The following is a 12,564-nucleotide window of genomic DNA, read 5'->3' as shown; positions in this document are numbered from 1 at the left end:
ACAGCATGCCAGGCCTCCCTGTCCATCACCAACTCCCGGAGTTTACTCAAACTCATGTCCATCGAGTCGGTGATGCCATCCAGCCATCTCATTCTCTGTCTCCCCTTCTCCTCCCGCCCCCAATCCCTCCCAGCATCAGAGTCTTTTCAAATGAGTCAGCTCTTCACATCAGGTGGCCAAAGTATTGGAGTTTCAGCTTTAGCATCAGTCCTTCCAATGAACACCCAGGATCGATCTCCTTTAGAATGGACTGGTTGGATCTCCTTGCAGTCCAAGGGACTCTCAAGAGTCTTCTCCAGCACCACAGTTCAAAAGCATCAATTCTTTGGCGATCAGCTTTCTTCACAGTCCAACTCTCACATCCATACATGACCACGGGAAAAACCATAGCCTTGAGTAGACGGACCTTGGTTGGCAAAGTAATGTCTCTGCTTTTTAATATGCTATCTAGGTTGGTCATAACTTTCCTTCCAAGGAGTAAGCGTTTTTTAATTTCATGGCTGCAGTAGCATCCACAGTGATTTTGGAGCCCCAAAAAATAAAGTCTGACACTGTTTCCACTGAAGCCTAGCATGCAAGATTTTAAACATGACTTTACTAGCATGGGAGATGAGTGTAGTTGTCTGATGTTTTGAACATTCCTTAGTGCTGCTCTTCTTGGGAATTGGGATGAGGATTGACCTTTTCCAGTCCTGGGGCCACTGCTGGGTCTTCCAGATGTGCTGACATTTTGAGTGCAACACTTTGATTGCATCATCTTTTAGAGTTTTGAATAGCTCTAAGAGCTATGATGTGATGGAATTCCATCACATCTACTAGCTTCATTGACAGCAGTGCTTCCTAAAGCTCAATTGACCTCACACTCCAGAATGTCTGGGTCTGGGTGACTGACCATACCATCATTCTTATCCAGTTCATTAAGATCTTTTTTTGTACAGTTTTTCCATATATTCTTTCCATCTCTTCTTTATCTCTTGTCCTTCTACTAGGTCTCTACTGTTTCTGTTCTTTATTGTGCCCATCTTTGGGTGAAATGTTCCGTTGATATTTCATATTTTCCTAAAACAGGCTCTAGTATTTCCCCTTCTGTTGTTTTCCTCTGTTTTTATGCATTGTTCATTGAAGAAGACCTTCTTGTCTCTCCTTGCTATTCTTTGGAACTCTGCATTTAGTTGGGTGTACCTTTCCCTTTCTTCCTTGCTTTTCACTTCTCTTTGTTCTTCAGCTATTTGTCAAGACTCCTCAGATAACCACTTTGCCTTCTTGCTTTTCTTTTTCTTTGGGATGATTTTGTTTGCTGCCTCTTGTACAATATTATGGACCTCTGTCCATAGTTCTTCAGGCATACTGTTTACTATGTCTAATCTCTTGAATCTATTTGTCACCTCCACTGCATATTCATAAGGGATTTAAGTTGTACCTGGCTAGCCTAGTGGTTTTCCCCAATTTCTTTAGTTTTAAGTCTGAATTTTGCTATGAGAAGCTGATGATCTGAGCCACAGTCAGCTCCAAGTCTTGTTTTTGCTAACTGTATACAGCTTCTCCACCTTTAGCTACAAAGAATGGAATCAACTTGATTTCAGTATTGATCATTTGGTGATGTCCATGTGCAAAGTTGTCTCTTGTGTTGTTGAAAAAAGGGTGTTTGCTATGACTAGTCCATTCTCTTAGCAGAATTCAGTTTGCCTTTAGCCTTTGCCCTGCTTTATTTTATACTCCAAGACCAAACTTGCCTGTTACTCCAGGTGTCTCTTGACTTTCCACTTTTGCATTCCAGTCCCCAGTGATGAGTAAAACATCTTTTTTTGGTGTTAGTTCTTGGAGGTCTTATAGGTCTTCACAGAATCGATCAATTCAGCTTCTTTGGAATTGGTGGGAGGGGCATAGACTTGAATTACTGTAATGTTGAATTGCTTGCCTTGGAAGTGAACCGAGATCATTCTGTCATTTTTGAGATTGTATCCAAGTACTGCATTTCAGACTCTTTTGCTGATTATGAGGGCTACTCCATTTCTTGTATGGGATTCTTGTCCACAGTGGTAGATATAATGGTCATCTAAATTAAATTCTCCTATTCCCATCCATTTTAGTTCACTGATTCCTAAGATGTTGATGTTTGTTCTTATCACCTCCTGCTTGACCAAGTCCAATTTACCTTGATTTTTGGACCTAACATTCTGGATGCCTATGCAATACTGTTCTTTGCAGCATCAGATTTTGCTTTCATCACCAGACACATCCACAGCTGAGCTTCATTTCCTCTTTGGCCGAGCCACTTCATTCTTTCTGGGGCTGTTAGTTGTCCTCCGTTCTTCCCTAGTAGCATGTTGGACACCTTCCAACCTGGGGGACTCACCTTCAGTGTTATATCTGTTTTTTTATACAGTTCATAAGATTCTCATGGCAAGTATACTGGGGTGGTTTGCTGTTCCTTCCTCCAGTGGATCAGGTTTTGTCAGAACTCTACTATAACCCTTCTGTCTTGGGTGGCCCTACATTATTGTTCAGTTGTTCTGTTGTGTCCGACTCTTTACGGCCCCATAAACTGCAGCACACCAGGGTTCCCTCTCCTTCACCATCTCCTGGAGCTTACTAAAGCTCATGTCCATTGAGTCAGTGATGCCATCCAACCATCTTATCCTCTGTCGTCCCTCTCCTGCCTTTAATCCTTCCCAGTATCAGGGTCTTTTCTAATGAGTCGACTCTTCTCATAAGGTGGCCAAAGTATTGGAGCTTCAGTTTCAGTATCAGTCCTAACAATGAATATTCAGGGTTGATTTTCTTTAGGATTGACTGGTTTGATCTCCTTGCTGTCCAAGGGACTCTCAAGTGTTTTCTCCAACACCACAGTTCAAAAGCATCAATTCTCCGGTATATGGCTCATCAGTTCAGTTCAGTTCAGTTGCTCAGTCGTGTCCGACTCTCCGCGACCCCATGAATCACAGCACACCAGGCCTCCCTGTCCATCACCAACTCCCGGAGTTCACTCAAACTCATGTCCATTGAGCTGGTGATGCCATCCAGCCATCTCATTCTCTATCGTCCCCGTCTCCTCCTGCCCCTAATCCCTCCCAGCATCAGAGTCTTTTCCAGTGAGTCAACTAGTTGCATGAGGTGGCCAGAGTATTGGAGTTTCAGTTTTAGCATCAGTCCTTCCAATGAACACCCAGGATTGATCTCCTTTAGAATGGACTGGTTGGATCTCCTTGCAGTCCAAGGGACTCTCGAGTCTTCTCCAGCACCACAGTTCAAAAGCATCAATTCTTCGGCGATCAGCTTTCTTCACAGTCCAACTCTCACATCCATACATGACCACGGGAAAAACCATAGCCTTGAGTAGACGGACCTTGGTTGGCAAAGTAATGTCTCTGCTTTTTAAGATGCTATCTAGGTTGATCATAACTTTCCTTCCAAGGAGTAAGCGTCTTTTAATTTCATGGCTGCAATCAGCATCTGCAGTGATTTTGGAGCCCCAAAAAATAAAGTCTGACACTGTTTCCACTGTTTTTCCATCTATTTCCCATGAAGTGATGGGACCAGATGCCATGATCTTTGTTTTCTGAATGTTGAGCTTCAAGCCAACCTTTTCACTCTCCTCTTTCACTTCCATCAAGAGGCCTTTGAGTTCCTCTTCACTTTCTGCCATAAGGGTGGTGTCATCTGCATATCTGAGGTTATTGATATTTCTCCTGCCAATCTTGATTCCAGCTTGTGCTTCTTCCAGCCCAGCGATCCTCATGATGTACTCTGCATATAAGTTAAATAAGCAGGGTGACAATATACAGCCTTGACATACTCCTTTTCCTATTTGGAACCAGTCTGTTGTTCCATGTGCAGTTCTAACTGTTGCTTCCTGACCTGCATACAGGTTTCTCAAGAGTCAGGTCAGGTGGTCTGGTATTCCCATCTCTTTCAGAATGTTCCACAGTTTATTGTGATCCACACAGTCAAAAGCTTTGGCATAGTTAATGAAGCAGAAGTAGATGTTTTTCTGGAACTCTCTTGCTTTCTCCATGATCCAGCAGATGTTGGCAATTTGATCTCTGGTTCCTCTGCCTTTTCTAAAACCTGCTTGAACATCTGGAAGTTCATGATTCACATATTGCTGAAGCCTGGCTTGGAAAATTTTGAGCATGACCTTACTAGCGTGTGAGATGAGTGCAATTGTGCGGTAGTTTGAGCATTCTTTGGCATTGCCTTTCTTTGGGATTGGAATGAAGACTGACCTTTTCCAGTATGGCTCATAGCTTCATTGAATTATGCAGGCCCCTTCGCCGTGACAAGGCAGTGATCTGTAGTATGGACGTTTAAAAAATATTAATTGTTCCAATCCATGAGTATGGAATATCTTTCCATTTATTTGTGTGTTCTACATTTCCTTTCATTAATTAATGTCTTGTAGCTTTCAACATCGGAGAAGGCAATGGCAAGCCACTCCAGTACTATTGCCTAGAAAATCCCATGGATGGAGGAGCCTGGTAGGCTGCAGTCCGTGGGGTCGCTAAGGGTCGGACACGACTGAGCGACTTCACTTTCACTTTTCATTTTCACGCATTGGAGAAGGAAATGGCAACCCACTCCAGTGTTCTTGCCTGGAGAATCCCAGGGACGGAGGAGCTGGTGGGCTTCCGTCTATGGGGTCACACAGAGTCGTACACGACTGAAGTGACTCAGCAGCAGCAGCAGCAGCAGCAGCTTTCAACATACAGGTCTTTAACCTCCTTGGTTAAGTTTATTCCTAGGCATTTTATTCTTTTGGTAAAGGATTTTAAAATTAGGAGAGAAGTTACTCTGCACTTACCACTAGTTTGGTAAAAAACGGTTTAACATTTGGATAGCTAGTCACCAGCGTAGTACATGCAGACAATTGTAGAGTAGGAAAGTGTGAGAAAAATCACTGTTAATAATAAATGAGCACACATTCTTATTGTAAAGTAACTTGCTAAATATAAACTTAATCAACTGAAATACAAAGTGTTTTAGAGAACTATAGTTTTATTGCTGCTGCTAAGTCACTTCAGTCGTGTCCGACTCTGTGTGACCCCATAGATGGAAGCCCACCAGGCTCCGCCGTCCCTGGGACTCTCCAGGCAAGAACACTGGAGTGGGTTGCCATTTCCTTCTCCAATAGTTTTATTAGCTTGAGGTAATTAGAATTAGGTTAATAAAGGGGGCATGCTTTAAAATAAACAGGTAATAATATTTTATGAGCATGTTAAAGCATAAGCCGGAACAATTAGGCTTAGCTTAAATCACAGTTACAGGGTTTATATATAAAGTGCTGAACTGTTTTTTGTTGTTGTTGCTGTTGTTTAGTAAATATTTTCTTCAGTAAATATTTTTGCCTCCTGTATGCTATTGCTTCAGAGAAGGCAATGGCAAGCCACTCCAGTACTCTTGCCTAGAAAATCCCATGGACGGAGGAGCCTGGTAGGCTGCAGTCTGTGGGGTCGCTCAGGGTTGGACACGACTGAGCGACTTCACTTTCTCTTTTCACTTTCACGCATTGGAGAAGGAAATGGCAACCCACTCCAGTGTTCTTGCCTGGAGAATCCCAGGGACGGCAGAGCCTGGTCGGCTGCTGTCTATGGGGTCGCACAGAGTCGGACACTACTGAAGTGACTTAGCAGCAGCAGCAGCATGCTATTGCTTACAAGAAAGATCACAAACGATAACAAAGGAAGATCTGAGGAGATTCTTGGCTGTCCAGTGGCTAGAACTTGGTGGTTTCACTGTCAACACCAAGAGGAGCTAAGATCTCACAAGTTGCGCATTGTGCCCAAAATAAAACCACAGAAATGTCAAAGGAAGATCTGAGACTCTGAATTTCGTTTATAATGCAAACTAATTGTCTTAGTACTAGAGAGGAAGTGAATGAGAGATTAGTATTTGATATGTAAGAAAATGAAGGGATAGGATAAGAAATTGTGTAGGAGGAGAAGGGCATTCCAAGGTCGAGGTAAGAGGGAATGCAAAGGTATTCGCTTATGTATGCAACAGTATTTATTGAAAGCTTACTATACTAGGTGCTGGGATATAAAAGTGAAAAAAGTAGGTCAAGTCAAGTCCTTGCCCTTAGGTAGCTTACTTTGTGGAGAAGGAAACCCACCTTAACAAAACATGATGTCAAATAGTGGTAAAATGCCTCTTTCTTGGTCTTCCCTGGTGGTTCAGATGATAAAGAATTTGGCTACAATGTGGGAGACCTGGGTTTAAACCCTGGGTTGGGAAGATACCCTGGAGGAAGGTATGGGAACTCATTCCAATATTCTTGCCTGGAGAATCCCCATGGACAGAGGAGCCTGGTGGGCTGTAGTCCATGGTGTTGCAAAGAGTTGGACACAACTGAGCAACTAAGCACGTGGCCCAGCCTCTTTCTTACTAATTACATCAAACATTCTTTTTTCATTGAATTTTTATATATTTTTTTAATTTTTTTTCCAATTTTATTGATTTATTTTTTTCAAGTTGAACAGACTAAATTTCTTTAAACAAACTTACTTATACGCCAGAGTCCTTTAAAAACTTAATAGCATTTATACATTGAAGGTATTTGATTTTCTTATAACTAGCACTTCAAATGCAACAAGCATTTGAAGCAACAAGCATTTAACAACTTTATTTAGGTATTTTTCACAGACTATGAAATTTATCATATTAAATTGTATAGTTTAGAGTTGTTTTTGTTGTTGTTATATTAGCAAAGTTGTGTAGACACCACTAGTATTACAGTGATTTTAGCAGGTTTTTGTTGAATGTCTCTTCAGCATCTTTCTCTTATAGCTTCCTTCTTTTTATATTGCATCCTTCCCATTAGCCTCCACTAATTATCAGCTGATCATTCTGGAGAATTGCTCAGCAGTCCAGTTAAATTTGGGGAGGGGTAGTTTTTGAGGTTTTGACTGCAGATGTGCTCTTCTGAGCTGTTTCTCTGGTTCTTTCTGATGACTAGCTGGCTTATTATTTATCTTGTTGCTCTTAACTAAGAAGAGTTTTTGTTTTGAGAGCACTCTTGGGCTTGAATTTCTCGTACTCCATTTCAAATAAAGTCATTTACTTTAGGGAGAGCTTTAGAGCTCTTTTTTCTTATATAGCCTGACCCTCCTCCAGGGCAGTTCCTGGGCACAGGTCTGGGCAGTAGCCATTGACTTGCTGCTTCTGGTGTAGCATTTTCTTGTACTTCTATCCTACAAGTGATTTGGGGTGAGAGCAGTTGGGGTCCCAACATTTTCAGCCTCCTGCACTGTAGTAAAGCTTCTGTGTTTTAAAGTGAAGGCTGGGTGGAGGAAGGGAGCCTCTGCTGTTCTTGGCCACACTCACCAGGAATTTATTTTCTTCAATTTGGAGTTGAAGGGGATGACATATGTTAAGTCTTGACTGAAAGCTGAGAGGAAGCTCTGCTCTCTTGGCCACACTTACCTGGAGAGGACTTTCTATCAACCTGAACCAGGGCAAGGTAGTAAATGGGTTATAAGTCAAATGCCACAGACTATCCCAACACCAAATTTTCCTGTAAATTTTCTTGAGTAATGTTTTTTTATTCAAATATACCCTTAGGATAATTTCTAGAGTCTTTAAGTGGTTGTTTTTAAAAATAGTATTAGTCAGTTTTGCCTGTTTCCCTGGAGAGTGGGTGCCTGATGCAACTTTCCTTGTTATCCTGGGAGTGCAACTCTCCAAACTACTTAATTCTAAATCTTCCTAAAGACCAAGCATATCTTCCTAGTAAAGAAATTACTATCCCAGTTTGCTGCTGCCCCCATGAACGGAGGTTTTGATCAGACATGAAATCCAGAGCTATCAATAACCAGAGCAGTTCTTTTCACTATCCTGTCATACTAAGGATTTTTATAATTATATATATATATATGTATATATGTATGTTTGTATATATATATACACATGTATGTATATATGTATGTATGTACGTTGTGAGTTAAAGATGTTATTGTTCAGTCGAATCAGACTCTTTGTGACCCCAGCACACCAGGACTGGGGGTCTGCAGTACGCCAGGCTCCCAGGCCTTCACTATTTCCTGGGTTTGCTCAAACTCATGTCCATTGAGTTGATGATGCCGTCCAACCGCCTCATCCTCTGTCGCCCCCTTCTCCTGCCCTCAGTCTTTGGTAGCATGAGGGTCTTTTCTAATGGGTAGACTCTTCTCATCAGGTGGCCAGTCCTTCTAGTGAATATTCAGGGTTGATTTCCTTTAGGATTGACTGGTTTGATCTCCTTGCAGCCCAAGGGACTATCGAGAATCTTCAACACCACAATTTGAAAGCATCAGTTCTTTGGTGCTCAGTCTTTGTTATGGTCCAACTCTAACATCTATACATGACTACAGAAAAAACCATAGCTTTGACTATATGGATCTTTGTTGGTAAAGTGATATCTCTACTTTTTAATATTGTGTCTAGGTTTGCCACATTACCACACAATTGCACTCATCTCACACACTAGCAAAGTTATGCTCAAAATTCTCCAAGCCAGGCTTCAATAGTATGTAAACCAAGAACTTACAGATGTTCAAGCTGGATTTAGAAAAGGCAGAGGAACCAGAGATCAAATTGCCAGCATCGGTTGGATAATCGAAAAAGCAAGAGAGTTCCAGAAAAACATCTGCTTCTGCTTTATTGACTATGTCAAACCTTTTGACTGTGTGGATCACAACAAACTATGGAAAATTTTTAAAGAGATGGGAATACCACACCACTTTACCTGCCTCCTGAGAAATCTGTATGCAGGTCAAGAAGCAACAATTTAGAACTGGGCATGGAATGACGGACTGGTTCCAAATTGGGAAAACAGTACATCAAGGCTATAGATTGTCACCCTGCTTATTTAACTTACATGCAGAGTATATCATGCGAAATGCTGGGCTGAGTGAAGCACAAGCTGGAATCAAGCTGTGTCCCCTTCTCTTCCTGCCTTCAGTCTTTCCCAGCATCAGGGTCTTTTCCAGTGAATCAGTTCTTCACATCAGGTGTCCAAAGTATTGGAGTTGCAGCTTCAGCATCGGTCAACTCTTCCAATGAATATTCAGGACTGATTTCCTTTAGGATTGACTGGTTGGCTCTCCTTGCAGTTCAAGGGACTCTCAAGAGTCTTCTCCAACACCATGGAAAAGTGGTGATAATTCAAAAGCATCAATTCTTCAATGCTCAGCTTTCTTTATTTTCCAACTCTCACATCCATACATAACTACTGGAAAAACCATAGCTTTGACTAGAAGGACCTTTGTTGGTGAGGTAATGTCGTTCCTTTTTAATATGTGTCTAGGTTGGTTGGAGAAGGAAATGGCAACCCACTCCAGTGTTCTTGCCTGGAGAATCCCAGGGACGGGGGAGCCTGGTGGGCTTCCGTCTATGGGGTCACACAGAGTCGGACACAACTGAAGTGACTTAGGAGGAGGTTGGTTGTAGCTTTCCTTCCAAGGAGCAGGCGTCTTTTAATTTCATGTGTGCAGTCACCATCTGCAGTGTTTTTGGAGTCCAAGAAAATAAAGTCTGTCACTGTTTCCTTTTCTCCTCCATCTATTTGCCATGAAGTTGTGGGAGCGGATGCCATGATCTTAGGTTTTTGAATGTTGAATTTTAAGCCAGCTTTTTCACTTTCCTCTTTCACCTTCAAGAGGCTCTTTAATTCCTCTTTACTTTCTGCAGAGGGTGCATATCTGAGGTTTTTGATATTTCTCTTGGCAATCCTGATTCCAGCTTGTGATGAATCACAACCTGGAAAGGTGTTATTAACAAGAGTTTATTTTGCCAGTTTTCTGCTACCCACAGAAGTCTATGGCTTTCACTCAGCTTGTTTTCTTGATTGGATTTTTAAGTTCTTTGGCTCTACTGTTACATGGATTTTCCTGCATAGGATATATGGCAGGTTTTTTTTTTTTTTGCATTCTTTTATATTCTTAGAACCATATAGTTTATAAATGTCAGTTGATTTGCAGTGAAATTCTGATTTTTAAAAAATGGCTTTATCTGATCTTTTTCTTATTTTTGGCTGTACTGAGTCTTTGTTGCTGTGCTTGGACTTTTTTTATTTACAGAGAGTGACGGCTACGCTTTGTTGTGGTGCATGGGCTTTTCATTTTGGTGGCTTCTTTTGTTCCTAGAGCACAGGCTCTAGGGTGCACGGGCTTCCGTAGTTGCAGCTGGTGGACCCTAGTGTGTGCAGGCTCAGTAGGTGTAGCGTGTGGGCTTTAGTTGCTCCTCAGCATGTGGAATATTCACAGACTAGAGATTGAACCCATGTCCCCTGCATTGGCAGGCAGAGTCCTATCTGCCATACCACTGCGGAAGTCCTTTCATCTGATCTTAAATTACATTTTATAAAATAATGTTGTTGACATTTGGTTATGCATTGCAGTCATATTCAGTTTAATGCAAAAAAAAATTCAGAAACTTAAACTTTTATCTCTTCATATATTTTCTTAGGTCCTTTCTCTCTCTCTTCTCCTTTTGGGACCCCTATAATATGAATATTGGTGTGTTTAATGTTGTCCCAGAGGTCTCTTATGCTGTCTTCACTTCCTTTCCTTCTTTTTTCTGTGTTCTGTTTTGCAGCAGTGATTTCCACCATTCTTCTTCCAGATCACTTATCCGTTCTTCTGCCTCAGGTATTCTGCTATTGATTCCTTCTAGTGTATTGTTCATCTCTGTTTGTTTGTTCTTTAGTTCTTGGTCTTTGGTGAACATTACTTGCATCTTCTCCATTCTTTTTCCAACATCTTGGATCATCTTCACTGTCATTATTCTGAATTCTTTTTCTGGAAGGTTGCCTGTCTCCATATAATTTAGTTGATTTTCTGGGAATTTATCTTGTTCCTTTATCTGGGTCATAATCCTATGCATTTTTATTTTGATTAGCTTTCTGTGATTGTGTCTTTTGTTCTGGAGGCTATGGGATTGTAGTTCTTCTTGCTTCTTCTGTCTGACCCCTGTGGACGAGGCTAAGAGGCTTATGCAAACATCCTGATGGGCTAGACTTCAGAAACTTAAACTTCTAAAACTCAAATATATCTCATCTGCTGCCTCCTTCCATTGAATGGGAAATCCTTTCTAATTGTAGCCCATGATTTGTTTGTCACTGAAAGTGAAAATGAAGTTGCTCAGTTGTGTCCAACTCTTTGTGACCCTATGGACTGTAGCCCACCAGGCACCTCCATCCATGGGATTTTCCAGGCCAGAATACTGGAGTGGGTTTCTGTTCTCTTCTCCAAGGGATCTTCCTGACCCAGGGGTCGAACTCTGGTCTCCCGCATTGCAGGCAGACTCTACCGTCTGAGCCACCAGGGAATCCCATATTTGTCACTATATAGTCCCATAAGTCACTCCTCCTGTGTTTGCTTATGTTTACTCTTCTTGTGACCACTGAGAGACTCTCTGTTCCTATAAATTTGCTCATATGCCTAAGAGGGAATCCTTGGTTGGACTGAATAGTCACACCAAATCATTTCAGATGTCATTGGAAAACAAGTGTATTGATTTCCTTGTGTTAATCATTCACTCTTGGTTCAATAGTGAAGAGGGGAAGTGGGGTCACATTGTACAATACATTTATACCTCTGCCTCAAATATTATTTAGATAACTTCTTCAGTAGGTGCAAAGTTTTAATAGTTTGTTGCAAAGTGAGGTGGTAGATACAGTCGAACCAATTTACTCCACTGTGTGTTTTATTAATATACTTAATTTTTACCTCAGGCTATAACTCAACATAAGTAAAACTGAGGAAACAGTAGGTAGCAGTCAGTTTTCGAGTAGTTAGTATGCTGTTGGGAATTCTCTTTAAAATAAAGCATTCACTTGTATACTGTTACAATGCCATGTGACATCTGCCCGTAATATTGATTTATTGTGAGCATTTGCTTCCATCATATTGATCTGACTGCTTGATTAATTTCATGTTATAAACACACATATTTAATACAGGATGTCTGCCTCCAATGCGGGAGACCCGGGTTCGATCCCTGGGTCGGGAAGATCCCCTGGAGAAGGAAATGGTAACCCACTCCAGTATTCTTGCCTGGAGAATCCCGTGGACGGAGAAGCCTGGTAGGCTACAGTCCATGGGGTCGCAAAGAGTCGGACACGACTGAGCGACTGAATGGAATGGAATGGAATGATATTCATTATATCCATGTATATTCCTTTAGTACCTTTGGAAGGACGCACAAGAAACTAATGACAGTTTGCCATTAGGGAAGAGAATGCACTAGGCTGGAGAACTGAGATGGGAAGTGCACCCTTTTATTCCATCTGAATTTTGTAATAAGTGCTACTGAAACAAGTAAAGCGCTAAAAAGTAAGGAAAATGAAAGCAACAGAGTAAACAATGACAAAAGAAAAAATAAATGGGTATGATGCATGCTCTGAGGATATAATTCTAGCCAAATACTTTTTGGTGACCCCTGTTTGGGTTTCTTCTCACAATTGGTAAGTTCTCCATGTTGACTGATGGCGAAGTTCACTTAGCACTGTCTTCTAGGTGCTGATTATATTCCAGTATTTTATTATCACTTTGTTCCTTCCAACTTCAGATGATTCAGGTTAGTTGCCAG

At 41.4% G+C, this 12,564-nt stretch overlaps 1 protein-coding gene across 2 annotated transcripts in view; it reads left to right on the top strand.

Annotated features, from left to right (window-relative positions):
* The window catches only part of DTWD2 (DTW motif tRNA-uridine aminocarboxypropyltransferase 2), an 87,492-nt gene that overhangs the window by 23,984 nt on the left and 50,944 nt on the right, over positions 1-12,564 (top strand). The window lies entirely within an intron of this gene.

This window comes from Moschus berezovskii, chromosome 8, assembly GCF_049115385.1.
Source record: "Moschus berezovskii isolate FMDL1 chromosome 8, NW_MosBer_1.0, whole genome shotgun sequence".
NCBI lineage: Eukaryota > Metazoa > Chordata > Mammalia > Artiodactyla > Moschidae > Moschus > Moschus berezovskii.
Note: the sequence above shows the minus strand (reverse complement) of the source record. Positions and strands in the feature narration are given on the sequence as shown.